The 27,226-nt window shown below is 45.5% G+C and overlaps 1 long non-coding RNA gene across 2 annotated transcripts in view; it reads left to right on the forward strand.

Annotated features, from left to right (window-relative positions):
* LOC144785674 (uncharacterized) overlaps positions 1-27,226 on the forward strand; it is a 157,506-nt gene that overhangs the window by 10,037 nt on the left and 120,243 nt on the right. For both annotated transcript variants that reach the window (XR_013602017.1, XR_013602016.1), the window contains exon 5: positions 17,517-17,567. This is a non-coding gene — a long non-coding RNA (uncharacterized LOC144785674). The remainder of the gene's footprint in view (positions 1-17,516; positions 17,568-27,226) is intronic.

Consider the following 27,226-nt stretch of genomic DNA (forward strand, 5'->3'; position numbering starts at 1 on the left):
CAAACATTCAACCTAATCACAAAGATCTAGGTTTATTCCATGATTCATTTGCTTACCATGCCATCCCAATTTGGACCCAGCCATATGGTAATCAGTCTTAACCCTGCTCCTCATGGGAACCCTAGCCCAAACTGCCAAGCCAGTTCCTCCCAGGACCTGAAAGAATTATCCTGGGACCAGGTTTAAGGCCAGTTGCCATGGACAGTAACAATTCCCAGTATGAGCATACTCAGCAGCTCTGGTTGTTATGTCACATCTTCTCCTACCACTGGCTTCTCAGGAAGGAGAAACATACATTTGCAAATCACTTTCTTTTCTCGCCTTGCTACAAAGGAGGTGATGTGACTAGAATGGCCGACTTTTGAGCTAGGGAACGAAGTTTGAGTCTCTGCGTCGGCACAACCACTTGTGATTCTGGACATATCACTTATTACATCCCCCCATGTCTAGAAAAAAATGAACGTGTCCTTGTGATCTGTACCAGGTGCTCCTGTAAAGCGCTCCAATACCTTCGGGTCAAGTTTGCACAATGTAAAAATGCACAGTCTTCCATATGGGAAAAGGCAGCACCAGTTATATTTACAGCTTATCGTATCCATGCAAAGAAGGTGACCTGCTCTGTTTTAGTGTGTTAGCACCAGAGAACAAACAGCACCTGACATATTCTCATTTTAGGAATACAACAAAGTCCTCAGACTCCCAGTTGTCAATCCGGGTGATCCTTCTTCCTCCTAGCCCTAACCCCCACACATCCTCGTTATGAAGGTTCGCTTGTCACCAAACAACCACATGTCTATATTTCTATTTTATAGACGCTGGAAGTAAGGGTGTGGGGGTGAGGTGTTGCTTCACCCCCAAAATAAGCATACTGGAGTTCCGAAGGTGAAATATCAATAAAGATGCCTTTAAATGTTGCTTCCATCTTGCCACATTTACTAAGCATTCAAAGGCAGAGGTTAAATGTCAGGCCCTGTCTTCCGACAAATTGCTGCTTATTCTTTCAACATTCAGGAGTCTATTCACTTTTCTTTCTCTCGCTACAAATTTAGACCATTTCTTTTTTTTTAAAGATGTTTTTATTGACAAATTAGTTAGGAGGACATGACTGTGTACATATAATAAAATAATAAAAAATAAAAATAAAAAAATAAAACAGTTATTTACTAAATAAATGTAGCTTGTTCCCTAACAGAGATATATTTCGTTTTCCACTTGGACCATATTTGCAACATAATTCAATTATTCATATTGAGAGCAAAAACAGTAAAAACATAATTATCTGCAGCAACAAAATAGATATCCACCAAAAGGAAAAAGTTAAATAACCAAAGAGTCATCAGAAAGAAAATTACCCCAGATTTTCTCGAATTTTTTTAATGAGCGAACTCCTCTTAGTTTTGCGAGCCCTAACTCCATAGAGTGAATTTTGTTGATTAGTGACCACCATTCCCAGATGCTAGGGGGTTTAGGACATATCCAGGCTCTAGCCAGTGTGAGTTTGGTGCAGGAAATAAGGATAGTTATCAAGGTAGATTGAGGAAGGGAAACAGGATGGATGTCGAGTAGGACTATTGGTATTGTGAGAGAAGGTAAGAAGATTTTCTTGACTTCCAAAACTTTGAGTATTTCCCCCCAGAAATCTTTTAAAGTTGGGCAGGAGAACAGCATGTGTCCTAAGTCTGCTGCATAAGCGAGGCATTTAGGACATTTGGTACGATCGCCTTGAATGTTATTAAGGGACCACTTAGAGATCTATTCCGGTGTATAGTATAGCATGCATGTTGTTCGAAACTGCTGTAACCTTAAACTGGACGATCGTACAAAATTATTAATATTAGATAAGGAGCATGATATTTGTTTGGGAGTTATATTGAAACCGGTTTTGCTACTCCATTTTTCAGCTAATTTTTGACAATCGTCGGTTTTTCTCTATGTTATTAAACTCAGAGGGTATCGGACAGAGCAGCTTCTTGTTTAAATTTGGAGACCCAAAATTTAAAAAAAAAATAAAACTAAAGATCTTAAAGGGGATAGCTACTACATGGTACAGAATGAGGCAGGCAATTAAACTAGGTTATTATTCAGAGAGAACTCCAATATGGGATTTACCATCTCCCCCAGCTTGGGCAGAAGACACTTTAACCCAACCATTAAGAGTAGCAGGCATCAACACCTGGGGTGATTTGTTCATGGACGGTATACTACTGCCTTGGGACTACTTAATAAATAAGGTGGGGCCAAATTTGTCCAGATTTAAATTTATACAAATCTCAAGCTGGTCCCAAGCATATAATACACAGACATCCCGAAATAGCAGATTACCTATTGGAGCCATCAGCGATTTAGTAACGCGTCTGCTAGACAGCCCCCCTGCAAAAAAAGAAGTTTCTTTGTGGTACAAGAAGATAATGGAGGAAATAGATGGTAACTTCTGCCTCCCAGTAACACTATGGGCCGACGCATTGCCGGATGTTGACTTGGAGGAGCTTTGGTTAGCTTCATGCGAAGCACTGTGGGACCTGGTGAAGCCAGCGTGGCTACGTCGTAATCACATCTTCACTATTCACAGGGCCTATTACTCTCCTTTGAGACTGTCAAAATTTTCATCGACAGGCCCGGTCTCGTGCCCAAGATGTCAGATGGTCAATGCATCTGATATTCATATGTTTTATGAATGCCCAGAAATAACACCATACTGGGAGTCAATAGGAAACGATCTATCCCTGGCCTTGGGTTCTCATCTTTCTATAGATCTTGCTCTTGTCATTTTTGGCCTGAAGAACAAAGTACGGAACGCAGCTTCAAACCTCATTTTTTACTCCATCTTGGCAGCCCGGAGAGAAATCTGTAGACATTGGAAGGATGCCCAGCCTCCTACAGTTCAAGAATGGCGAACCTCGGTGCTTCAGATCTCTAAATTAGATCTAGCTAGAGGTGGAAACACTAGTCGAAGGGCTTTTTGGTTACAGTTGGCACGGTCATATTGAGCCTGGGTTTTTTTTTTTCTTTCCCCAGGAGTCCTATGATTAATGCGAGCATTTCCAGCCATTGTTTTTAATAAGGAACAAATGGGGCTACGGTGTCACGGGCACTATCTTCCAACGAATAGCCCTATATGGGAATTCCAGGTCTGTGTGAATGTACTGATGGGATTTGGTCTATACTCCCCCCAATTAAGAGTTCCCTCCCAGCTCACGCTGAGACGGTATTGAAGCACAGCCGGTTCTTCCTATCTTTGTGGCATATTCCTGATTGGATAGATTGGAGCTATGCACGCAAATGAGGATAAAAAAAAGAAAAAAACAAAAAATAGATATCCACCAAAAGGAAAAAGTTAAATAACCAAAGAGTCATCAGAAAGAAAATTACCCCAGATTTTCTCGAATTTTTTTAATGAGCGAACTCCTCTTAGTTTTGCGAGCCCTAACTCCATAGAGTGAATTTTGTTGATTAGTGACCACCATTCCCAGATGCTAGGGGGTTTAGGACATATCCAGGCTCTAGCCAGTGTGAGTTTGGTGCAGGAAATAAGGATAGTTATCAAGGTAGATTGAGGAAGGGAAACAGGATGGATGTCGAGTAGGACTATTGGTATTGTGAGAGAAGGTAAGAAGATTTTCTTGACTTCCAAAACTTTGAGTATTTCCCCCCAGAAATCTTTTAAAGTTGGGCAGGAGAACAGCATGTGTCCTAAGTCCGCTGCATAAGCGAGGCATTTAGGACATTTGGTACGATCGCCTTGAATGTTATTAAGGGACCACTTAGAGATCTATTCCGGTGTATAGTATAGCATGCATGTTGTTCGAAACTGCTGTAACCTTAAACTGGACGATCGTACAAAATTATTAATATTAGATAAGGAGCATGATATTTGTTTGGGAGTTATATTGAAACCGGTTTTGCTACTCCATTTTTCAGCTAATTTTTGACAATCGTCGGTTTTGATGGTACAAAGGTGTTTGTAGGCCTCACTTATCAAAGATTTGTTTTTGGTAGAATATAAACAGTGCCAGATATCGCAATCTAAGATGTTGTACATTTGGTTCTTCCTTATTAGAAAGTCATGTATTTGTAGATATTTAAATCTCATTGTTTCCGTCAAATTATAAAGAGTATGAGGTGTATTATAGTCTAGAAACCCATGTGCGCCGTACAAATCTCCCAAAACCTTAATTCCATGAGCAGACCATCTAAGGGCCATGCCATCGTTGAAAATCACCGGGAGACCCGGGTTGCCCCATAGCTGTAGTTTCGGATGATAAAAAGGATGTATTGCAGTAGGATAGAATATTAACCCATATCCTAAAAATATCTTTGGCGGTCTTGAATTTCACCCTCTTGTAGTAGTTAGGGTCGTTCGCTCGGAGTAGGAACATTTTTGCGTCAGATTTTAACATAAAAGAATGGAAAAAGAAAGTGTCCTCAGTGTGTAGTAGAGACCGGAGGCGCTTAAAAAAGGAAGACCAAAAGTACAATTTAAGATCGGGGAAGTTTAGGCCTCCCTTGTCTAGGCTGTTTTTTAAGAGTTTCAACGATCTTCTGGCTTTTTTGTATCCCCAGATAAAGCTGCTAAATATTCCGTCTAATTGCTTAAAAAAAGAGTTGTTTACTGCTAATGGAATAGAGTGAAAGAGGTATAAAAATGTAGGTAGAACCTTCATTTTGATAAGGTTAATTCTGCCAGTTAGGTTCAAAGGCAATCTATGCCACTTTTTTAGCAATATGGTAGTAGATTTGATTAGTTCGTTGTAGTTAAGGTTGTTTATTTCTCGTATATTAGATGTAATTCTGACTCCTAGGTAAGTGGCAGTTTTACAATTCTCTGGGATTTTTACCGCTGGTGTGTGATTGGCTATGATTTGAGTTTTGTTTGTGTTTAGCTTATAGCCGGATACTTTGCCAAATTTACAGGCCTCGATGTTAATCCCTTGTAGTGCCTTAATAATATCAGAGGAATAAATGGCAATATCGTCGGCATATGCGGTAATTTTCAGTGTTTGTTCGTTAGATTTGAAGGGGGCAATTCTAAGTTGTGCTTGAAGGGAATATAAAAATGGTTCAAGTGAAAGGGCAAATAATAAAGGTGATAGGGGGCAGCCTTGGCGAGTGCCCCGAGAAATCTTAAAGTCTGTGGAGGTCTGTCCCCCGTAGCTAACATGGGCTAAGGGATTATCATATAATGCCTTTGTCCACTTTAAAAAGTGTCCACTGAACCCCATTTTAGTCATAACGTGCCAGAGATAATCCCACCCCACTCGGTCAAAGGCCTTTTAGGCATCCAGCAGAATCATGCCAAGTGGGGTGGAATCAGTCTCAGCCACGTCAAACGCTGTTATGGCCATGTTGACATGGGTGGTAGTATCTCTCCCCGTGACATCTCAGTATTGCTGCAGATTAACTATTTTGGGCATATGAGGAGCTAGCCTAGTAGCTAAAATATTTGCAAATATTTTTGCGTCGGTGTTAATCAGAGAGATAGGTCTGTATGACCCCCTCTCTTCCTTTGGTTTGCCCTTTTTACGGAAAAAGATTATTTTAGCTCTATTCCATGACTTGGGGGCCCTCCCAGTCACTGCAATGGATTGTATGACCTGCAGTAATAAGGGTAATAGTTCCTCTAGACAAATTTTGTATATTTCTAGAGGGATGGTATCTTCCCCTGCGGTTTTTCCTATCGGTAAAGTGGCAATAGCTTGGCGTATGTCTTGCCCTGTAATATTTTCAGACAGCGAATCTATTTCAGAAGAATTGAGTAAGGTTGTTAAGGTCTCATCTAAGTAATTCTGTATGGTAATTTCGTTTGGGATAGATTCGGGGGTGTATAAAATCCTATCAAAATCCACAAATTGTTCCAGTATATCATGTGGTTGATCGTATGTCTTATTATCAGAACCTCGGATGTTTGTGATTATGGTACTAGCTCTGTCTTCAGCCACTTTGTATGCCAGGATTTTGCCAATTTTGTCCCCACCCTCATATTGCGCGATCTTAAATTTGTGTATATTGGCGATATTTTTTTGAATAAACTTTGTTTTAGTTTCAGATTTTAACTGACTTAGTTTAAGGCCTATCCCTAATACCATAGGTGAGTTTAACCGAAGTGCTGTGGCTAGCTGTGCCTCTTGAGCAACAATGCTGGAAATCAAGGATTCACTAAGTTTACGACGCTCAGAATTTTGTCTGAGCACGTATCCCTGCGTGAATCCTAGAATGCTTGCCTTACAGGTGTCCCAGACTGTATTACATGTGGCAGAATTCCAATTAATTTCTATAAATTCAATAAGATGATTTTTTAATTGTGAGATGTAAACAGAGTCTGATATTAAGTATCTGGGAAAAGAAAATGGTCTATAACATGTACGAGTTTGTGGAGTATCAAAAGTCAGCATTATAGGGTTGTGATTGTAATACCCCAGTTTTCTCAGGATCGACTCTAGCAACAAGAAAACCCCCACGACAGACCATGCAATGTTATATACTTGTTTAATAGTCACAAGTAAAGGTAGTTGTAGGGAAAACAATCATACAGGCGATATAGAGTATCGCATAAGAAAACAAGTCATACGTTACCCATCAGTCGTAGCCCAAGAGTAGTTGAGGGCTCAGTTAAAACCGTCCTCTGCATGGGCACCGGTCCCGGTGTCCAGCCAACAGAGGACACTGTGCAGCGTAATGGCCGAAAATGCCGTTCGAAGACGACTGATGGGACGCAAATGCCAAGTGGCGACAAGGTCTGACTATCTACTCGGGAACACCCGGCCGAGCGCTCCACCGAGGAGTCAGAATACACCCCCAAGTTCCTCTCCACGGAGGCGCTGCTTCCACCTCTCTTGGTGGGCGTTTCTGTGACTGTTCGTCAAGGGAGCGTTAAGCCTAACGCTCTACCCTGACTCCTGCTCTGGATGTGGAAACGAGCCGCCGCTCGCTACCCGCCGCTGAATCCTGAAGGTCTGTAATGCGGGGCGAAACTGGATTCCTTGGCTTTTCTCGACTCCGTCGTCCTGGGATCCAAGGTGCGGAGGGACTCAACGGACAGCCGGTCTGCATTCAAAATTATCGACAGCGGCTCATTGTCATCGCGCATTAAATACGCATTTCCGGCTGCGCGCGAAGCGCGCTTGGCATGCTGGTCTTTGTAGTCTTTCTGTCTCTGCCCCGTAGAACGTCCGTTTCGGCGTTTGCGAACAACGGCGTCCCACCGCTCCCTAGGATCCTGACAGTACATCCTCCCCTTAACCGCTCCTCCCCTGAACAGGACCCGCGGAGGCAGGGTGAGTCTTGTGGAAAGGAGCAACCAGCCTCGGGGCGTGGATGCCCGCCTCGGGCTCCCACGACTGCTCCTCCGGGCCGTATCCCTTCCAGTCCACCAGATACCAGAGTTTGTTGCCCCTCCATTTGGAGTCCAGTATCCCCGCCACTTCGTACTCTGCGTCGGCTTCCATCGAAACCGGTCTCAAAGGCACCCGACTGCTCCGAGCAGCCGGCTTTAGGAGAGAAACGCGGAACACTGGGTGGATCCTCAGGTGGCCCGGCAATCCCAAGCGCACGTTCACAGGGCCTATGCGCTTAGTGATGCGGTACGGGCTGATGAACTTAGGATGAAAGACGCTGCGCTTCCGGAACCTCAGATTACAGGAGGAAACCCAAACGTAATCCCCTGTCTTATATAGCGGACTGAGCCGTCGCTTCCTGTCGGCCGTGGCTTTGTACGCAGACTTGGCCGCCTCTAGGCAGGCACGAGATCGAACCCGATTCTCCTTGATGTGCGCTACCCTCTTAGCGGCTTCCGGCACCCGACGGTCCTTCACAGGGTGAACGAAAGGCAGAAACCTGGGTTGATGGCCGTAGTTGTTGTAAAATGGAGATGACTTGGTCGAGCTGTGGGTGGCGTTGTTGTAAGCGACCTCCACTAGCCACAGGAGATCCACCCACTCCTCTTTCCCCTGGTCTACGAAACAACGCAGGTACTGTTTGAGGGACTGATTAAGGCGTTCCGTCTGCCCATCCGTCTGCGGGTGGTAGCTCGTTGACAGAGCTGATGTGACGTGTAGTGCCGAACACCACTTCCTCCAGAAATGGGCCGTGAACTGTGAGCCCCTGTCAGACACGATAGTGGAGGGCAACCCGTGCAACCTCACCACGTTCTTCAGGAGGAGCAAGGCCAGCTGGCCCGCCGTGGGAACCTCCCTGCAGGCCACGAAGTGCCCCATCTTCGTGAGATAGTCCACCACCACCATAACGGCTGTAGAGCCCTGATCCTTCGGCAACCCCACGATGAAATCCACGGATATACACTCCCAGGGTTTACTGGGTGACGGAAGTGGTTGCAGCAAGCCCTTTGGTTTGCGATGGTCCGATTTCGCTGTGGCGCAGACTGAGCACTCCTTCCCCCATCTGCGGACGTCCGCACGCAGCGACGGCCACCAGAAGTGTCTTCCAAGACAGGATACGGTTTTTTCATACCCCAGATGACCCGCACAGGGCGACGTGTGGCACCAATCAAAGGCCCGTTTCTGTAAGCGGGGATTGGGCACCAACAAACGGCTACCGTGCACCGGCATACCGCCAATCACTCTCCATTCCTTATGACATGAGAGCCACTGTTTCCAGGCGAAAGTTCGGATCCCCATTTGTATGCCCTTGAGGAACTGGTCCGGCTGCACCGCCCCAATCACCGCGCCCGGTGGTATGATCGAGTTCACCGGCGTAGGAGGAGGGTCCAGAGCAGACGACTGACGGGATAGCGCGTCCGCCTTCCTGTTTTCCGAGCCTGGTCTGTAGGTGATATGGAACTGAAAACCAGAAAAGAACAGCCTCCACCGCATCTGCCGAGGCGACAGGTGTTTCGCCGCCGTCATGAATTGCAGATTGCGGTGGTCTGTGTACACGTTTACATCATGCCTGGCCCCCATCAGCCAGTGCCTCTACTCCGCAAAAGCGTCTCTTATGGCCAGAAGCTCCTTTTCCGCAATGTGGTAGTTTCTTTCCGCGGGGTTCAGTTTTCTGGACATGAACGCCACGGGATGGAGAATGCCAGAGGGCTGGTGCCGTTGCGACAGGATGGCTCCAATGGCGACCTCGGAGGCATCAGCCTCCACTACGAAGGGCAAGTCAGGGTTCGGATGAGCCAGAATAGGGGCAGAAACGAAGGCCTTCTTGAGCGCCACAAAGGCTTCCTGAGCGTCCGCGTTCCATCTGAAGGGCTGTGCTTTATGCAGTAGTTGTGTGATTGGGGCCACCAACCCTGAGAAACCATCGATGAAGCGGCGATAGAAGTTGGCAAACCCTATGAAGCACTGTACGTCTTTCACCCCTTGGGGCGTTGGCCACTCTTCTACGGCTTTGACTTTGCGCTCTGCCATTTCCTGTCCCTCCGGACTCAGCATAACTCCCAGAAATTCCACGGACGTGACGTGGAAGTCACACTTGCTGAGTTTTCAGAACAGCAAGTGGTCTCGGAGTCTCTGGAGTACTGTGGCCACGTGGTGCACATGTTCTTCCTCAGTGTTGGAATAGATGAGGATATCATCGATGTACACCACCACATACTCATCCATGATGTCCCTGAATACTTCATTCAAGAAGTACTGAAAGGCCGCAGGGGCGTTGCATAGCCCAAACGGCATAACGAGGTACTCGAAGAGGCCGAATCTGGTCTTGAATGCCGTCTTCCATTCGTCGCCGTCGCGCATTCGCACCAGAGGGTAGGCCCCTTTGAGGTCCAATTTTGTGTATACCTGGGCCTGTTTCACCTGTTCCAGCAAGACGTTAATGAGCGGCAACGGATATCGATTCTTTACTGTGATTGCGTTCAACTCCCGGAAGTCCACACAGGCCCGCAACTCACCATTGGCCTTCGGGATAAAGAAAAGGGGAGACGCGGCTGGTGACTTGGAGGGTCGGATGAACCCCAATCCCAGGAGTTTCTTTTTCTGTGGACGTAAGGCTTGCCCTAACGGCTCCGATATCCATGGGTTCGGCCTTAGTAGAGCCGACGCCCTCCATGGCTCCTGGCGTTCCTGGAATCGGCATGGTCTTCCCTTTCCGTTTGTGGTCTCCTCGTCTTTCCCCCAACCTATGATCCAAGCGTAGGACCAAGGCGATAAGACCTTCACATGTTTTTGGCTGGGGGTCGATCTGCGCCACCACATCTTTGAGATCTTCACTCAGTCCCTGGTGGAACACCGCTATCTGTTTGGAAACTGGCCATTTGGTTTCCGCTACCAACCGGCGAAAGGAGTTCAAATACTGCACCAGGTCTTGGTTGCCTTGACGTAGTTCCAGAAGTTCACGGTCCGCGGTATATGTGTCCGCCCGTCTGTCGAACACCTTCAGGAACTCCTCACGAAATGCCCCCCAATCACATAAGATGGGGTCGTCTCTGCTCACCAGGGGCACCGCCCATTGAGCTGCATTTCCAGCGAGGTATGAGATGAGAAAGGCCACTCTGGCCTGGCTCGTGGGAAACGCGTTGGGTTTGCAGGATAGGTGCAATGCCACCTGGGTCATGAACACTTGTACTGATTCGAGGTCTCCGCTGTAGCGTTCCGGTGTGGCCAGAGGAACAGACACAGGCATTTCTACCACCACTGCCGGGGTTGGAGGTGTGACTTGGCTGCCGGCATCAAAAGGATTCCGTTGCGTCGCTTCGAACCTAGCTTTGAGGTCCGCCGTTTCCTGTCTAGAAGCCGTCAGCTCTACTTGGACTGCTGCCAACGCTGCCACCACATCATCCAGGGTGGCCATGGTTTTCTTGCCTCGACCGGGAGAAGATTGTGTGAGTAAGGTTGATAATTATGTAATACCCCAGTTTTCTCGGGATCGACTCTAGCGACAAGAAAACCCCCACGACAGACCATGCAATGTTATATACTTGTTTAATAGTCACAAGTAAAGGTAGTTGTAGGGAAAACAATCATACAGGCGATATAGAGTCTCGCATAAGAAAAACAAGTCATACGTTACCCATCAGTCATAGCCCAAGAGTAGTTGAGGGCTCGGTTCCAACCGTCCTCTGCATGGGCACCGGTCCGGGTGTCCAGCCAACAGAGGACACTGTGCAGCGTAACGGCCGAAAATGCCGTTCGAAGACGACTGATGGGGCGCAAACGCCAAGTGGCGACAAGGTCTGACTATCTACTCGGGAACACCCGGCCGGGCGCTCCACCGAGGAGTCAGAATACACCCCCAAGTTCCTCTCCACGAAGGCGCTGCTTCCACCTCTCTTGGTGGGCGTTTCTGTGACTGTTCGTCAAGGGAGCGTTAAGCCTAATGCTCTACCCTGACTCTTGCTCTGGATGTGGAAACGAGCCGCCGCTCGCTACCCGCCGCTGAATCCTGAAGGTCTGTAATGCGGGGCCGAAACTGGATTCCTTGGCTTTTCTCGGCTCCGTCGTCCCGGGATCCAAGGTGCGGAGGGACTCAACGGACAGCCGGTCTGCATTCAAAATTATCGACAGCGGCTCATTGTCATCGTGCATTAAATACGCATTTCCGGCTGCGCGCGAAGCGCGCTAGGCATGCCGGTCTTTGTAGTCTTTCTGTCTCTGCCCCGTAGAACGTCCGTTTCGGCGTTCGCGAACAACGGCGTCCCACCGCTCCCTAGGATCCTGACAGTGATCTGAAGAAATTCGAGGATATACCTCCATTACGCTAATGTTCAATAATTTAATATTATCTAGAGCCATGTCCAGCCGAGAACAAAGTTTGTGAGGTGCGGAATAATATGTGTAGCCAGTGGTGTGTGGATATAGATATCGCCAAGCATCTTTAATGTTATGTGTATGGCATTAGTCTAAAATTGAGGCTCTAGTTTTGCGCATCTGCTGGAAGCTCCTAGGCCTGGTAGTATCTAATTGGTAGTCCATGATGCAGTTAAAGTCCCCCATTATTATGAGCTCCCCATCCCAATCTAAAAGTTTTATGTTTAAATCATCAAAAACCCTGGGTTCATCTTGATTTGAGCCGTACACCACGCAGACAATATATTTATGATTTTCAATGTTCAGTTGGGTGATGACCCATCTACCGTCTTTATCATGAACAGTTTGTAAGATTTCAGCTTTGAACCGTTTATCTTTAAGAATTGCCACCCCTCTAATTGAAGCTCCAAAGGTGGAGCAGCAAACAATATCATAGCCTAGTTGACAAAATTATTTTTTAGCCAAGCCGGCTACGTGCGTTGCAGATAGCAGTATAAGGTGAGGATCATACAGTCTCAACTCTTCCGACACAAGACGTCTTTTGTTTTTGCTGTTAAGCCCCGCGACGTTCCAGGCAAGACATTTTATTTTATACATTTAAAGAGAAAAAAAAGAACCAGCATAATGGAACACCAAGTGGGTATTTTTCTTGAGCCACTCAAAAGTATACAAAAATATACATTTACTTTTGTCTTCAGTAGCATGTCTCCCCCTCAAATTGTAAACATCTTTTTCTAGTTTTTTACCCCCCCATTCCCCCACCCTGCGGAGAACAGAGAGCCCCCTGCCCCCACCTCCCTGTCACCCACCCACAATGGGAAGGGACCACCCTTCAGCTTCTGCTGCCGTTGAAGGGGCAGCATCTGCAGCAGACTGCCTGAGAGACCCCCACCATCCCCACCTCTGAAGTGCGTTTTTTTCCCTTTCCCTCCCCTTCCCCCCTCTTTCTATAATGTTGCTTAAGAATATCTTTTCCTAAGGACCAGAAAAAAAAAAAAGCCCATCACCAGCTGAGACTTATTTCAATAGCTATGGTATCAACAAAGTCACAAGACTTACAGTATATATAATAATTAAAGTCTAGCTTTTACTTGAGTAAGATAGGAATTGCTCAGCTTCTCTAGTATCATTAAAGAAATATGTATGTCCGCCTTTGATGACTTTTAAGCGTGCAGGCTCCTGAAGAAAAACTTGCCCCCCCATAGATTTAATTGGGTCAATCAGTTTGCGTAGTTCCCAGCGTCTGTCCATAGTGGCTTTACTGAGATCTGATCGAGCAAACAATGTCAAATTCCCTATAGTTATAGGGGCATTAGGTCGTGCTTTCTGCCAAACAGCCTGTCTCAATAGAAAATTATCAAAATAAATAAGAAAGGGACGTGGAAATTTACTCTCCTTGTTCTTTTGAATTAAGGGTAAGTGGTGTGCCCGCTGGATTTGAGAGTCCCAGTCCCAGTCTGCTAAGTCTGGAAAAGCTTTCTGAAGTAGACCGACAAGAAAGGCTCTAGGATCTGAGCCTTCTGATCCTTCCGGTACCCCAAAAAGTCGCAGGTTAGATCTTCTCTGTCGATTTTCCAAATCTTCAACTTTCAGTTGGAGAGTCATTATCTGGGTGTCGTGCTGGCTTACTGCTATATTCATACGAGACGTTACTTCCTCTACACCTACTACTCGGTGCTGCAGTTCTTCGATGTCTTGCAATACCCCACTTAAGTTAGAGGTCAGTTCTAATAAGGAGGTCTGCAGTTTGTTATTATCCTCCTGTAGTTGCATGTAGTGTTCTTGTGCTTCTTTACGTTGATTGGTTAATATTTGAAGTATAGTGTCCAATTGGGAGGAGTTCGGCTCTTGTTTATCTTCTTCTTCTGGATCTCGAGGTGGAGTACTTTTGTCGGTCGTTCCATCTATGGCTAGCATCTTTAAGTTAGAAGACCCCGGCGAATCACATATTGGTAGAGTTACTGATTTGAGCTGTAGCAGAGACAGAGGTGTCATGTCTTGTTCAGGTACTGCGTTTGATGTTGCATTAAGGGGTTTGCATGAAGCATTGTTCTCCGGGGAAGCGGAACAGTTTAGGAGGCCGGAGATAGGGTCAGGATCCGTAGGGCTTGTCCCAGATAGCCTTAGTGCCATACTCTTTACGAGCCCCTTTGCCTCTATCCATTTCCTAAGAGGGCTTTTATCAATAGAGATTTTCTTGGTGGCCGAGGTATTATTTATAATCAATCGATTTAGAGTGGTGTTAGCTTTGCCCCCTCTTTTAGTCTTGGGCTTGTTTTTCGGTTTGCGCTTTCTAATCGCTAGGGATCTCGTTGAAGTTTCAGACGGATCAACCGTCTCTTCTTCCGTCTCTGCTTCATATTCATCCTGAGAGTCCAGGTCTCCATTAACCTCTTCCAACTCCTCCTCAGAAGCATGACAGGCCTCTTTATTTGATAGCCCAGTGCCGTTAGTGCCGTTAGTTACTGTGTCCTCAATTGGAGCAGTGTTGCTTACTTCTTCGTTTGCCATTGGCTTTTCTGTTGTGTGCCTCGATATACTGACGATTATCAGCTCGTTTGAGTCCCCGCTGGTAACTGCACTTAAGTCGCCATCATTCATTGAACTCTCTTCTACTATAATTGCTGCTTCAGTAGCTGGTTCTATAAATAGCGATAGGTTAGAGTTTAAATCTGAATTTATATGAGACTGTGTTTGAATTGGAGTTGAAACTTTGTTATCAGCTTGGGTTTTTGGCTTCAGCTATGCCTACTGTGGATACAGTAGCTGAACTTGCTGGGAGAGTTAGACAGTCAGTTACATCACCTCCCTCACCTCCCTTGCCTCCAGCCAGAGTTCCAGTTAAGCCACCCGGTTTTACTTTTGGTTTAGCAGTATTTTTAGAAGTTTTCTTAGATGAAGTACTAGAGATAGTCAGCGTTGGGGGACGTAATAGTGGCTTACCGATGGTTGCTGCAGCTCCAGTGTCTTTATACACGCCTTTGGCTCCAGGTGCTGCTGCTGCAGAGGGACTGTTCCTGCCACCATCCGCTACCCCCGAGGACTCCGAGGCTGAAGCTGTAAAGGTCGCTGTGTCAGGAAGCAGCGCCTCTGTATCCGTTGCACCTGACGAGGAGGGGAGGGCTGCTGAAGCTGTCACCACTGCCGTAGTCGTTGCGCCCGTCGAAGAAAGGGAGGCAGCAGTAGCAGTAGCAGTAGGCTTTGTGTTTTGGGTAGTGCGAGGCGGGTTCTTGGGAGACAGTTTGCGTGTCCACCTTGCACGGACTGCGGGCCGAAGACCAAACCAGCCAAGCTCCGAGTTAGTGAGCAGGCTGCGGATCGCTTGCCCAATCGATTGCCTAGCGGTCCGTGAAATGTCCAAAAGCCAGAGCATCGGTGAGCGTCGGTAAGCGCCGTTATACTTTAATTCAAAAGTTTGAGTGTCTCCTTATTCTTGTAGCTCGGGGTGTTACGGGGGTTACGGGGGAAACACCAGCATCAATGCATTTATCCCCGGATTCACTTTAGAGGGGATGAGGAGCTCCCGGGCAGCCGCTCGTCTGCGTCCTCACTCCGCCATCTTGGACGTCCGTAGAACATTTCATAAAAAATAACATCTGATAATGTTGCTAGGATACAGCGAGTGTGATGGACAGGCTGTTGATGTCAGTTTTCATAGCACACAACTGTGAGAAGTTGGCCTTGTATATGCTGTCCACTAATTAAATTGGGCACCGTGCACCATTCCAAACAACCCTTATGATGTATGAGGTCAAAGATAACCTTTAGAAAGCTATCCTAGTGGTAGCTGTGGATAATCAGCCTTCAGGCTTAATCGTACACAAGGATAAAACACAAAGCGATATCAATAGAACAGTTGTAAATAGCATAATACACAGTGGGCTCCAGGGGTAGACCGAACCATATACTAAAAAAATGGCATAACAATCACGACTTGAAGAGACACAGTGCCTAGAGCACGTAGAACAGCTGGGACCCCAAGGAACCACCCAAGGTAGTGACACAGGAAGCCAAGGGAGGATGGGTGCAGTGTGTGAACACCAGCGCAGACTCCGTACCACTCTATGAGAAAGTTGTGTTTACAAATTACTGTTTAAGGACACTTATAGGAGGACTTTCAGCAAACCCTTTGGAACATAAGAGGTTCTAAGGCCAACCCACCCATGGATACCAGGGTACCGATGTCGGGCTCTTCATGTGCGATGAGGGGACGCTTGACTCTTCAGCCACGAGGACCCGGAGACATCTAGGATGAGCATAAGCCAGAGGTAAGCTGTCCCAAGAAGGATATCGAGTGCTGAGTGGTCAGCGTCCGGCTCAAGCACCAACAAGCCTTGGCAAGTGCAACCCACGCAGGAAGGACAAACAGGTTACAGTGTAGACCAGCAACGTCCAGGGGACTCTCCAAGCAATGGAGAGTCAGGGCACATCTGGAGCAACCGGGGAGGCCCAAAAAACAAACAAGGTGACCCTCACCAGGACCCACAGGCCAACAGACCAGGAGTGGCGAGGAAACCTCAAGCAAGTTTGTAAAGTACCAGCCCATAGAGCACTCTGTGTGAGGAGGCCGGAGTTCTTTGGTGCAAATACTGCTCGTCATCAGGACTATACGGAGTCCAAAGTACAAGCTTGGGGATCGCCAACAAGCAGGTGCCACTACAAATGTACACAGTGCACAGGGGTACGGGTCACGCAGTCTCACAAGGGATATTGGCCTCAGAATTGCTGAGAGGGTAGATCGACCTCAGGGACCTTCGGAAACCCACCTCCTGTGTTGCTGAAATCTTCAGAGTCCTCAGGATCTTGGGAGCAGCAAGCCGGTCAGATGCACTTAGGTGCCTGCTAGTGCAGGGGAGTAACTCCTTTATTCCAAGGGAGATTCTTCAGTCATCCAGCGTCGTGCACACAGTTGAAGTACTTGGTATTTTCTGTAGCAGAATCTTGTCTAGGTAAAATCCAAAGAGCCTAAGTCAGGTAAGCCCTCTCATACCCATGCGAGAGGGTAGGACAGATTCAGGGGTCCCTCCTATTGGAGAGGCAGGACATAGGGGTGGCTACACCCATGTCCTTTGCCCAGTTTTCCACCAGAGCAGGAGTCACTGGCTCCAAGAACTGGTTTAAACTGGACTATGCACAGGGACACCAAATTGCCCACAGTGCAGACTTTCTGGCACTCTCAGAGTGCACCTACCCAGCCCCAATACACTAAACCCTCTCTGGGAGGTGGTTACATCTCCCTGTGACAGAATTCCTATTGTCATGCCTTCCTCTACTCGAGCGTGGCTCAGAAGCAGAAGGGCAGAAATGTGTCTGTGGCTGGCAGCATCCATTTTGTGCTGCCCGCATCGAGAAAGTTGGTACAGGGTTGTCAAAGTCCGAGCCCTTCTCCAAAAGGCACTGGAGCAGAATGCCGCAAGTTCCCAATACCCCAACACGATCTCACTTTAATACACAATTGGTAGCGCTTAGCCAATGAAACCCCACAGGGGAAAGGGGATTGGACAGAGAAGAGACAGCCACACTGCAATTCTTCTTGCACTCTTCTTCAGAAGTTTTTGCTATTCTTCCGCTATTTTTCTAGGTTGACAGGTAAGTATGAAACTATTAGGAAAATTCGCACATTAGTATAGATACTTATGCCATATCTGATATACTATATTAAATCCTGCTCACCTACCCTGTATATATGTAGCCAATGCTTCTCTTCTGTTGTTAGTGTAGTTTTGTATTCTAAATGCTGTGGACTAAATGTAAGACAATTAATAGGTGATCCTAGCTTTACCTTATTATTCTCTCTATACTTATGTTTTGCAGGTTTCTCACCTTTGAAAGGCACAGCTGGTGTATCAACCGAATTCCTCAGAGGTAAGTAGAACTCAGATTTACAATTGCTTCACCATGCATTCTTTGCTAAGAATAAGATTCTCCATATGAATAATCCTGTCAATTAAACTAAAAATTCTGATGAAGTTGCTTCACTCCAACAAGTTATGTTTCTTTCTCTCAGAAACTCGCTATTTATAAACCCTTCAAACTTTGTTATTTCCTACTCGGTTGCCGGTAGTTGTGTGCTTCTGTTGATTCTAAGTTTCTGTGGTTTCAATAGTGTTCATACACCAGAGCATGCTCAGATAATTCCAGTGCGAACAATTGTGCATGTCTTTGGAAACGTGACCTTCAGTCCATAGAATTGCGCATGCTCAATGAAAGAATAATCTCTGGAACAGTCTTACTTTACTGTTGGCTCCTCGTACTCCCCTTCCGATATTCTTTGAGAATTCGAGTGCGACAAAGTGTTTTCCCTAAACTGACTTCGCAACGCTTCTATGCAGCAAAATTCGGTGAAGTGCACCACAGAATGGGCCCAACACCTGGATCAAGGTAATTGCATTCCACATCTAGAGCGCTAACCTGTTGTTCCGAATTTGGACTCTCTGCAGCCGTTTTGTATGTAGAACATGCCGTGAATTTGCTGAGCCTTTGCCTGATTTTCTTTTTAGACCTAGTCTTATGGACTATTGTGTTTACCAACAGCTGTTTTACCTGATATGGTCTGACAATCCTGACAAGGGTAGCCCGGTGATAGCATACAAATGGGGACCCCTCTTAATTTACTTAGAGCCAAGGAAAAGAGGGGAAAGTATAAACACATCAAAAAAAAAATTCACTTGTGGCTCACATATTTTGTGCATTATGACCTGGTTCACATCAGTATTCCATGTCCTTCAAGATAGGGATTTATATTTACCAAATTGTATTTCTTTTTTTTGGATATATGTATATGAAAAACTTTTTTTTGTTACTTTTTTTACATTTCTTTCTTTCAAATTCATTATACTTTTCTTAGACAGTTTAGACAGATATAAAAACATAATTCATCATCTAAGTACTTTTTTGAATTTTTATACACAAAAATTATAAAAACCACCCTGATACCTCCACAAAAATCACACTCACCAACTTTTCATACACAGACTTGCACACAATTAATTTGTCAACCAAACACTCTTTCTGTATATAAGGTTTAACAGAGAAAGACTCTGTCTGAGTAACGGCCAGAGAATGTTATGTGGGATTCCATGCCAGGTCGACGCGCGTTTCGGTGGGTTTGTACCACCTTCCTCAGGACCTCAACAGAATCACTTTCTTCTTATCGGGTGGATACATGGTATCTGTAATTACAAACACAACTTATTGCACATCCCCCCAATCAAGGAGTTACAGAAGGACAATCAATTACATAGTGTCATATTTTACAATCCATGATTTCGTTGGGGTCCATAAGCACATAAGTATTACAAGAGGAGCTGGGGATCAATACATTTACATATATCAATATGTGGTGTCTCTAAACTGGTAAAAAAGAGACCCACAACAACACGTAATACCATTAATACTCTTTCACTCAAGATACAAACAGATCTTATTTCTTCTATACGTAAGTTCAGGAGAAGAGGGAAGGGTAGATTTAAAACCACACTTCTAGTGTCATATTACCTCAATGTGAAGAGATATCACAATATACGGGATGTATGATAACCATCGCTACCTAGTCTCCTACAATTTCATACTCACGTAAATAATTATTTTTACCCTCCAAGTAATGTGATTATAAATCACAGAGCCTGTCGATATCCAAAGGGATACTCCTTTTAATTGTGGCTCCTGAAATGAAAGTGCATTATGTCTAAGAGACATTGATCTCAGTGAACCTAACTTAGTAACAAATGGCTAGAGAGTAGATCTTACCCCATCTAGGAATCTTTGTAGCAGTGATGTTTATTCAAACTATTTTCAGAGCGGCTTCACTGTTCCAAATCATATGCAACTTTTGTATAAGCTAAGAATCTCAAAGTGAACCAGCCACACACTAACCATATATTCTTTATTTTTCTAGTCACTGCGTGTATTTCTATTATCATAGTTTAATTTGTTTTGTTGGCCATAATCAGGATAGATTCTTGTATATAAGACCACACTTTTTCAAAATTGCCTGCAAAAAATAAAGGAATATATTCAGAAGTATGTGCAGAAAAGAAAATCTTACTAACAAGTAATTATATATGAATTTAGCTAGCTCCTAGAATCGTGGGGTCATTCACTCAGGGCGTCTCTATCACTTATATTGATTGCAAGTCTCTACTTTAGTCCAACATATACGCTCTAATAAGTTTTCAGACAGTGAATTGTAAATAACTACAACTAAAAAGCTTGCTATTTTATAAAAAGGAGTTTGCGGTGTCACAAAATAGCACTGTCTGTATTGCTCATTCCAATTACAGGTTTATGCTGCAGTCAACGTTTACTCCCCAATAGACTGCCACTGCCTCCTATTTACAAAATATCCCAACAAAGCGACTTCGAAGAAACAACTTTGGCAAAGTGTGCACAATGAAAATCCAGCAGGCTTTGATAACTATTCTCCAAAAGACTAGCAGAACCTCACCAATAAAGGAGTTAGCGAAGCAAACATTCCTAAAGAGGTGGAAAAATTCCAATCTAGCACGGTATTTTACTCACCATGTATTACGACAAAGTTGTTTGTACCAGTCCGCCCGGGAAACACCAGCGCTGTCACTGGGGCGCAACTCGATATTTAAACCTATTCTAAGGTGCGAAATTGTCGATCATGTGGTTCCATATCCAACAACATAAAGAACGGTATACCGCGATAATTACTATTCTTGTTTTCATAGGCGTCATCTTACAAGGGTAAATATATCTGGTTCGGTCCATGCTTCTCTAGATCTCACTGACTCAAGATATTTATGCAGAGAAAAGACGGCAAAAGAATCATGCCGGTTATTTTTCAGACAACATATGTAAACTATTCTATAATATTAATGCTTGAAGTATTACGATGTTTCACCTATTTTTCGATAATTAATGTCGGGAATATACAGCATGATGCCACTATTCCAATGTTTAGAGGACAAGTCATTTCGAGCATCTATAATTTTTTATACGTGTCAGATGTAATCACGTAAAAGGACATAACGCATTTAGACACTAAAGAGGGGCTAAATAGCTTATAGATCAAAACGTTGCAGTTTATGTGCATGTTAGATATAATCACATGCACAAACATAATGAGTTTAGACATTAAGGCGAGACCAAGTGATTTGCGGATCATATCAGCACCATATTGACTGGAGCAAAGTCGATATAGAATAAAAGTTACCATGCCCATCAATGATTCCTATGCCAGAATTAACAAGACTCCTGTAATGTGTTTACTATGGGAACTGTATCGATACTCCTATTTCTGACCCTTGTCCGGTTAAGAAATCACTAGTGGCCATACAACGGCACAGAAACCCGTTTTCTGATTAGGTCATAGCGCATGCTATCACATTAGGCAAGCACTATTCCTCCAGCCCCCCCTAGAAAGCATACCGAGTTCTCAAAACAAATCAAACCTCCAGCAGACCTCGGAAATCCCCCGCAGCTATTGTTTTGATTCAGCCAAGAACTCCAGTAAAGAATGTAAGAACGACAAGTTCTTATGACATCCTTATTGACGTATTTATGTCCATCCTTACGTCAACCTCGGCACCTTTCAGGTATAAATAATACCGACATTGCCCTAAGCAAGCTTGGAGCAGCGCGACTTGCCAAGGAGCCCAGTTGATGCAGAAAAGCCCACGGACGCTGCCCCTCCCTTTTGACGCGCTGAGAGAGACGCTGCCTTTTCTCCTGCCGAGAAATCCAGCTCCGGCGTTTCCAGCCGCCCTGGCGGGTAACTGGGATATCGAGTCCTGAGATAGAGATACCAACCCTCCAACCTTCTAAATCCCAGGTACTGAACTGACTAACCCCTTACAGAGAATTCTTGAGTCAGATCCTTGGCAAAACAAACTTAACTTAAACTGCTACTTAATTACTCTCTCCCACATATTAGGCTTAGGTCAGGTACACTGGGGTAGGCGTAGTTAGAAGCACCAGTTGAGTATGATTAGTCAATGTATATATGTATGTATCTATTTTATCCATTTTTAAGTATCATATGGCTAAGAAACCATATCAATGCTTTTACAGTATTATTTTATAATTCTGCTTTTACTGTATGCACTTTACTTAACCTTAAGTATTGCAATAATAGCGATTCATTTCTCTTGTATGAGGAAAGAGACTGATCAATAAATAACACCTTTTTATTGAACACGCCCGTCTCTTCTTTTCTCTACAATCTGGTGAAACTAAGAATGCACGTACTGACTGAGTAAAATAGCTGTCTTTTGTTTTCACACGACTCTAGAGATATACTCTTGATTAGGGGGAGCAAAGTTGTCATGTTATATGGTTGTCAGAAACTAAATCCCTTCTTGTCTATCCAGGGAGGTTAAACTCCTCCTTGCCTATTCGAGAAAGTTTCTAGTGAACTCTGAGCTAGTTTGCACACATAACTTTAAGTCTAATATCGTCAGTAGAAGACCTAGTTAACCTCAGTCCTACGTCTATACTATTGAAGATATTATTCCAATGCGCAGAGCCTATTGGGATAATAGGAACTACACTACATGGCGCCCAACGGTTTGGATAGGCGATAAATCTAACGCAAGGCATTAAAGTAACTCAGTCGTGCTTTTTCACACAGACCCTTTTTTTCCATAAAACTCCAAAGACGTCTGGAGTGGGTGAAAGCTTAAATCCGCCAAACTTAGTAGGAGGAGACTCCTATGTATGGTTCTTGGTTTATTCAACGTTGAAGGATACACTGTTCCAAAATATTGTGCATCTAATCTTTGTTTCCGTAGAAACCTGATCTGCAAATAAACAAAACAACCTTCCTGTCAGTAAAAATGTCAGACAGTGAAGAAGGAAGGGAGACAGCTAGAGTAGCAGCTCAACTCATAGCAGATGATACAACTCTGCTACAGAATGACCCGGATGCAATACTAATCCCGGTCAACATAAGAAAAACTATAACTTTAAAACTTATATAGAAAATGGACTGACACCGAGAGGTGGTACATTCATATTCCTAATTGAGGCACACGAATATCGGCAGACAGAGGTATTCTATTCATGGATAAGCTTTCCAGCAGCAAACGCTGTAACAAAGGAGTTCCACTATTACAAAATAGAGGAACCTCCGAATGAATACACTCCTTTCGAGGAAGTGGAGATGTCACTCAAATACCAAGAGCACCTGCTCTGGTTTAATGGCGCCCTAAAACATAATAATCACACCACCAGGCTCGGTCCACTAGGTAGACCAGGAGCAACGTGGCCGGTCCTAGCCGGATACACACCACATCCAGATATTGAAGAAATGTCTGCACCAGATCTTTTAGCACAGCTAAAACAACTAATTAAAATACACAGACAATTAGTCCAATATGTAATGCGGACTTCAACAGTCCAACCAGCTATTAAAATTCCACAGCTGGTCCCTCATCAGGGAAACACAAATAAAATTACACCACAGAACATACAGTCCTGTCTAGGTAAAGTACCCGCTAAACGGGAACAAATTCCATTCTGGTTAGCACAAAAAATCACTCAAATAGAGGCGGTATTTCCAGATACCACCCCTGTTGAGAAACACAGAATTCTGACTATCTGTCTTCCAATGGGAATCGCACCACATGTGGAGGACTGTGACACTTGGGGTACAGTCTTTGCTTCCATTTACACAAAAACAAATGGTGTTCCATCCATGTCGGTAATACCAGATTGTTAAAATCTAGATTGCGACGTAAACATTATCGGCGCCATCTTGTCCCTTTTAGGCTCATATGTGCGCGTAAGTAGCAGCCATTTTGAATGTCATGGCCTCTCTGCCCACTGCCGATAGCCAGCGCGTCTCTCTCTCTCTCTCTCTGACCCCGCAAGCATCCCCCGCGCGCTGACAGCCCACGTTCTTACATGCTTGGGCCATAAACCACCCCTTCAGCGCGGCCCTGCCTCGGAGCCACATCCCGTACCCGTCTAACACCTCCCCTCCATCCCTTTGATGATCACACATCCTTCGATGAACCCCCTTCCTCTGTGCCCGATTGTCCGGCCCGATCCCAGGCCATCACCTAGCCCTGCGGATACAGTTTATTGCCCCTTACAGTAGGAAGCTGACCCTCTTCAAAGAATCTATGACTGATCAAAGCCCCCACCCCATGAGATCCGATCAGCCGCACACATTCCGGGAATCGACGGAATGTCCTGGTGTGCGATAGTCATCACCCGCTGTGACCGGGGTGGGGACTTCTAATGTAAATGTGTGTGGGAACAGGCCCAAAGTGAGGATTCCGAGGATGTCTTTCCGTACATCAAAGTATTAACAAGAATGTGTTTCATGTAATAAAGCAATAAACCTGTGTATAAGAGGCCAGGCCTCAAGGATGCGTTTAGAGCACCTCGAGAAGATACCCTGTTGTCTGATTTGACGTGTTCTGCTCCGTCGGAATAAACTCCTGTTTCCAGCCTTCCAGTCTCCAGCGCCTGCCTCTTTATTTGGTAACCGTGAGTAGGGTGAGAGGCGGCTTACGCCGGGTAAACCTTGAAAAGGGGTAATCGACCTGATCTGCCTGACCCTTTTTCTACAATTGGCGTCCCAAACGTGGGGCCCATCAGCGACACGTGGATCCAGTGGGAGAGGTCCCGACGACAGTGTGAACGACCGCAACGATCGGGAAGAGCCCCTGCCCGATAGACCCTCGTCTGGCAGCCGATCATCCGAACTTCACCGGTTCTGAGCAGACCTCTCTCGAGTGATCTACGGTCCTGACTTGGAACCATCAGGAGTGCCACAGCAATTACGGAGAATAGAGGACGATCGGGCGCTGGAAGCGGAAGACGAGAAACCGTCCATGCGGTCCGGGTAAGGTCGCGTAACACGACGAATTGCGAATTGATTGTTTGATTGTTTGAAAATACTAGTATTACTCATTTGATTGTTTCTGAGAGATTCTCTATTTGCAAACAAGCACAGAGTCGCCATACTCTGTTTAGTCTTTGCAGACAGTGAAAGGTAGGTAACGCAGGCTTTTGCCCCCGTTGTAATCCGTCGTGCCTACTTCCCTCTCCATTTGATTGATTGTTATCCAAGCATTTACTGTTCTGGAATTGGTTCTCTTTGGATCATTCTCTATTTACAAAAAAGCACAGAGTCGCAATACTCTGTTTAGTCCTTGTGAATAGTGAAGGATAGGTAACGCAGGCTTTTGCCCCCATTGTAATCCGTCGTGCCTATTTTTATCCCTCATTTGATTGATTGTTTGACCGAACATTGATCGTTCGGAATTGGTTCTCTTTGGGTTATTCTCTATTCACAAATAGGCACAGAGTCGCAATACTCTGTTTAGTCTTTGTGGATAGTGAAGGATAGGTAGTGCAGACTTTTGTCCCCTTTGTAACCCGTCATGCCTATTTTTGCCCCGTTTGTTGGTAGTTGGTTCAGCCCGGACCGCCTATTAGAGGTGAACCATCCGGCTCCACTGGAGGGCACCCCTAATAAGGACATGTTTACTAAATATGGACTAGTCGCCGTGGCTTACAGTAAGCTGTGGCATAAATACACGAGAAAGGATCGGGAAAGTCAGTGGCCACTGATAGGATCCTTTGATAAAGACAAAATAAACGCGCTGGAAACAGCCCTTTATAACAATAAGACAACACCCACTATGCTCGATAGCTTCGGCATGTGGCGCAAAGAAACAGAACAGCGGAAGAAGAGAAATGAGGTCAGGTTAGAAAAGGAATTACGCAAAGCAGCTCACCTGGCCGCTAACAGGTTAAAGGAAGAAATAAAAGAAAGAGAGGAAACCAAGCTGAAACAAGATTCCGAATCATCAGGCCAGTGTCCCGTCAGGACACCCTCTACACTTTACCCCGAGCTCCCTTCGAAACAGCGAACGAACGATGATTTACTATTAGGTCCCCCGATCATCTACATGCCCCCTCCATATGCCCCTTCCCAACCCTTAGCGCAGCACCCACAAACCCCAACGACAGGCGAGAGTAGTGCCGGAGCCTCGGTCCTCACGGCCTCTGCACCGACTGAACCCCTCGTACCCAGCGTAGCACGAGCAGCGACTTCAAATGATCCCGAAGCTGGGAGGAAAGACCCTGCTAGATCGAATAGATTAAGTAAGGATGAACGAGCTGGGATCGATAAGATTGTAAAGACACTGGTGGTGCGAAAGGAAAGTGAGGATTATATAACGGATATGTACCATACATATGCCAATAGCCACAGACGACACTTTGTCGTACGCCTTTGTTACCATACCCTTAATGCCTACGAAGACCGATACCAAGGAAAAGGCCCTGAAAACCTAACAAATCTGTATAGGAAAGTTGATGTCGGAGATGGGGACGAGTGTGATGTGACGAACCTCTTCACGCGTACGCTTGAAGTTTTCCGCCACCTCACGGAAGAGAAACCAGAGACTAACACCACGACTCCTGCGGCAACTGAAGCCGGAGGAGAAAAAATTGACACGATGATGCCCATAAAGGAGGCCGCTCTCTATTGGGTCCCCCCACGAGGACAGGGAACACACGATGATATTAACCATCAAGATGCGAGAGGGAGGGTAGTTTACAACTGGGTTTAACAACCATGGGATCGGCAAGACATCCTGACTTTCCGAAAGTCCTTGCCTGATCTGCGAAAGAACCCCACAGCCTTCTATACAGAAATAGCCACCGCTTTGGGTTCGACGATTATGACCCTAGCGGATATCGATTTGTTTTTCGGGCTATGTCTGCCAGCTGATGTGTGGAAGCAAATCCTGAAAGTCGACCACCTTGAGCTGTTCGGACATACCTGGATACAACTCGGTGATGTAGACAAACAGCGAGAGCCGGGACAGAAACCTTTGAAAGCCATTCTAGACCTACCAGATAAGATCGTGCAAAAATTAAAAACCCTAGTCCCAGAAAGGAAGGTGGACTGGTCGATAGTAACGGCTTATCGCCAGAAACCCCAGGAAGACGTATCAGAATACTTCTCCCGGTTTGAAACAGTGTTCTCTGATTACAGCGGCCAGGACATGACCACTGCAACTGGACATCACTTGTTTGTCCAGAACTATGTGAAAGGCCTGACACCAGAAGTCTCGCAGAAACTACAGACTAGCGAGAGTAGTTGGGCGGCCTCCAAGCCCGCAGCTATCCTTCAGATGGCTCAATACTATGAGCGACAAAAGAATGAGAACGATCAAGCGACTGAGAAAAAGAAAAAGGACTTGAAAGAGAGGGTGATGATTGCTCAGTTGCAAGGGGTGACTATAGGAAGGGAACAGTATAGAGGAAACTACCAGTCGAATGCTCCTAGAGATCCACCTCCTAGAGACCGCACGCCCGCACCCGGCGCTCCACGAACAGACCTCGATGAGAACCAGTGTGCGTTTTGCAAAGGATTTGGCCATTGGAAGTCTCAATGTCCAGCTCTGCAAGAAGCACTCAGAAATAAAGACACGAGAGACGTAGCGGGCGGACCGAGAAATAGAGGACAGGGACAAGGGCACACAAACGACACCAACAATGACAGACCTGGCAGACCGAACACGTTTGACCGT

The sequence above is a fragment of the Lissotriton helveticus genome, chromosome 10, assembly GCF_964261635.1.
Source record: "Lissotriton helveticus chromosome 10, aLisHel1.1, whole genome shotgun sequence".
Taxonomy (NCBI): Eukaryota; Metazoa; Chordata; class Amphibia; order Caudata; family Salamandridae; genus Lissotriton; species Lissotriton helveticus.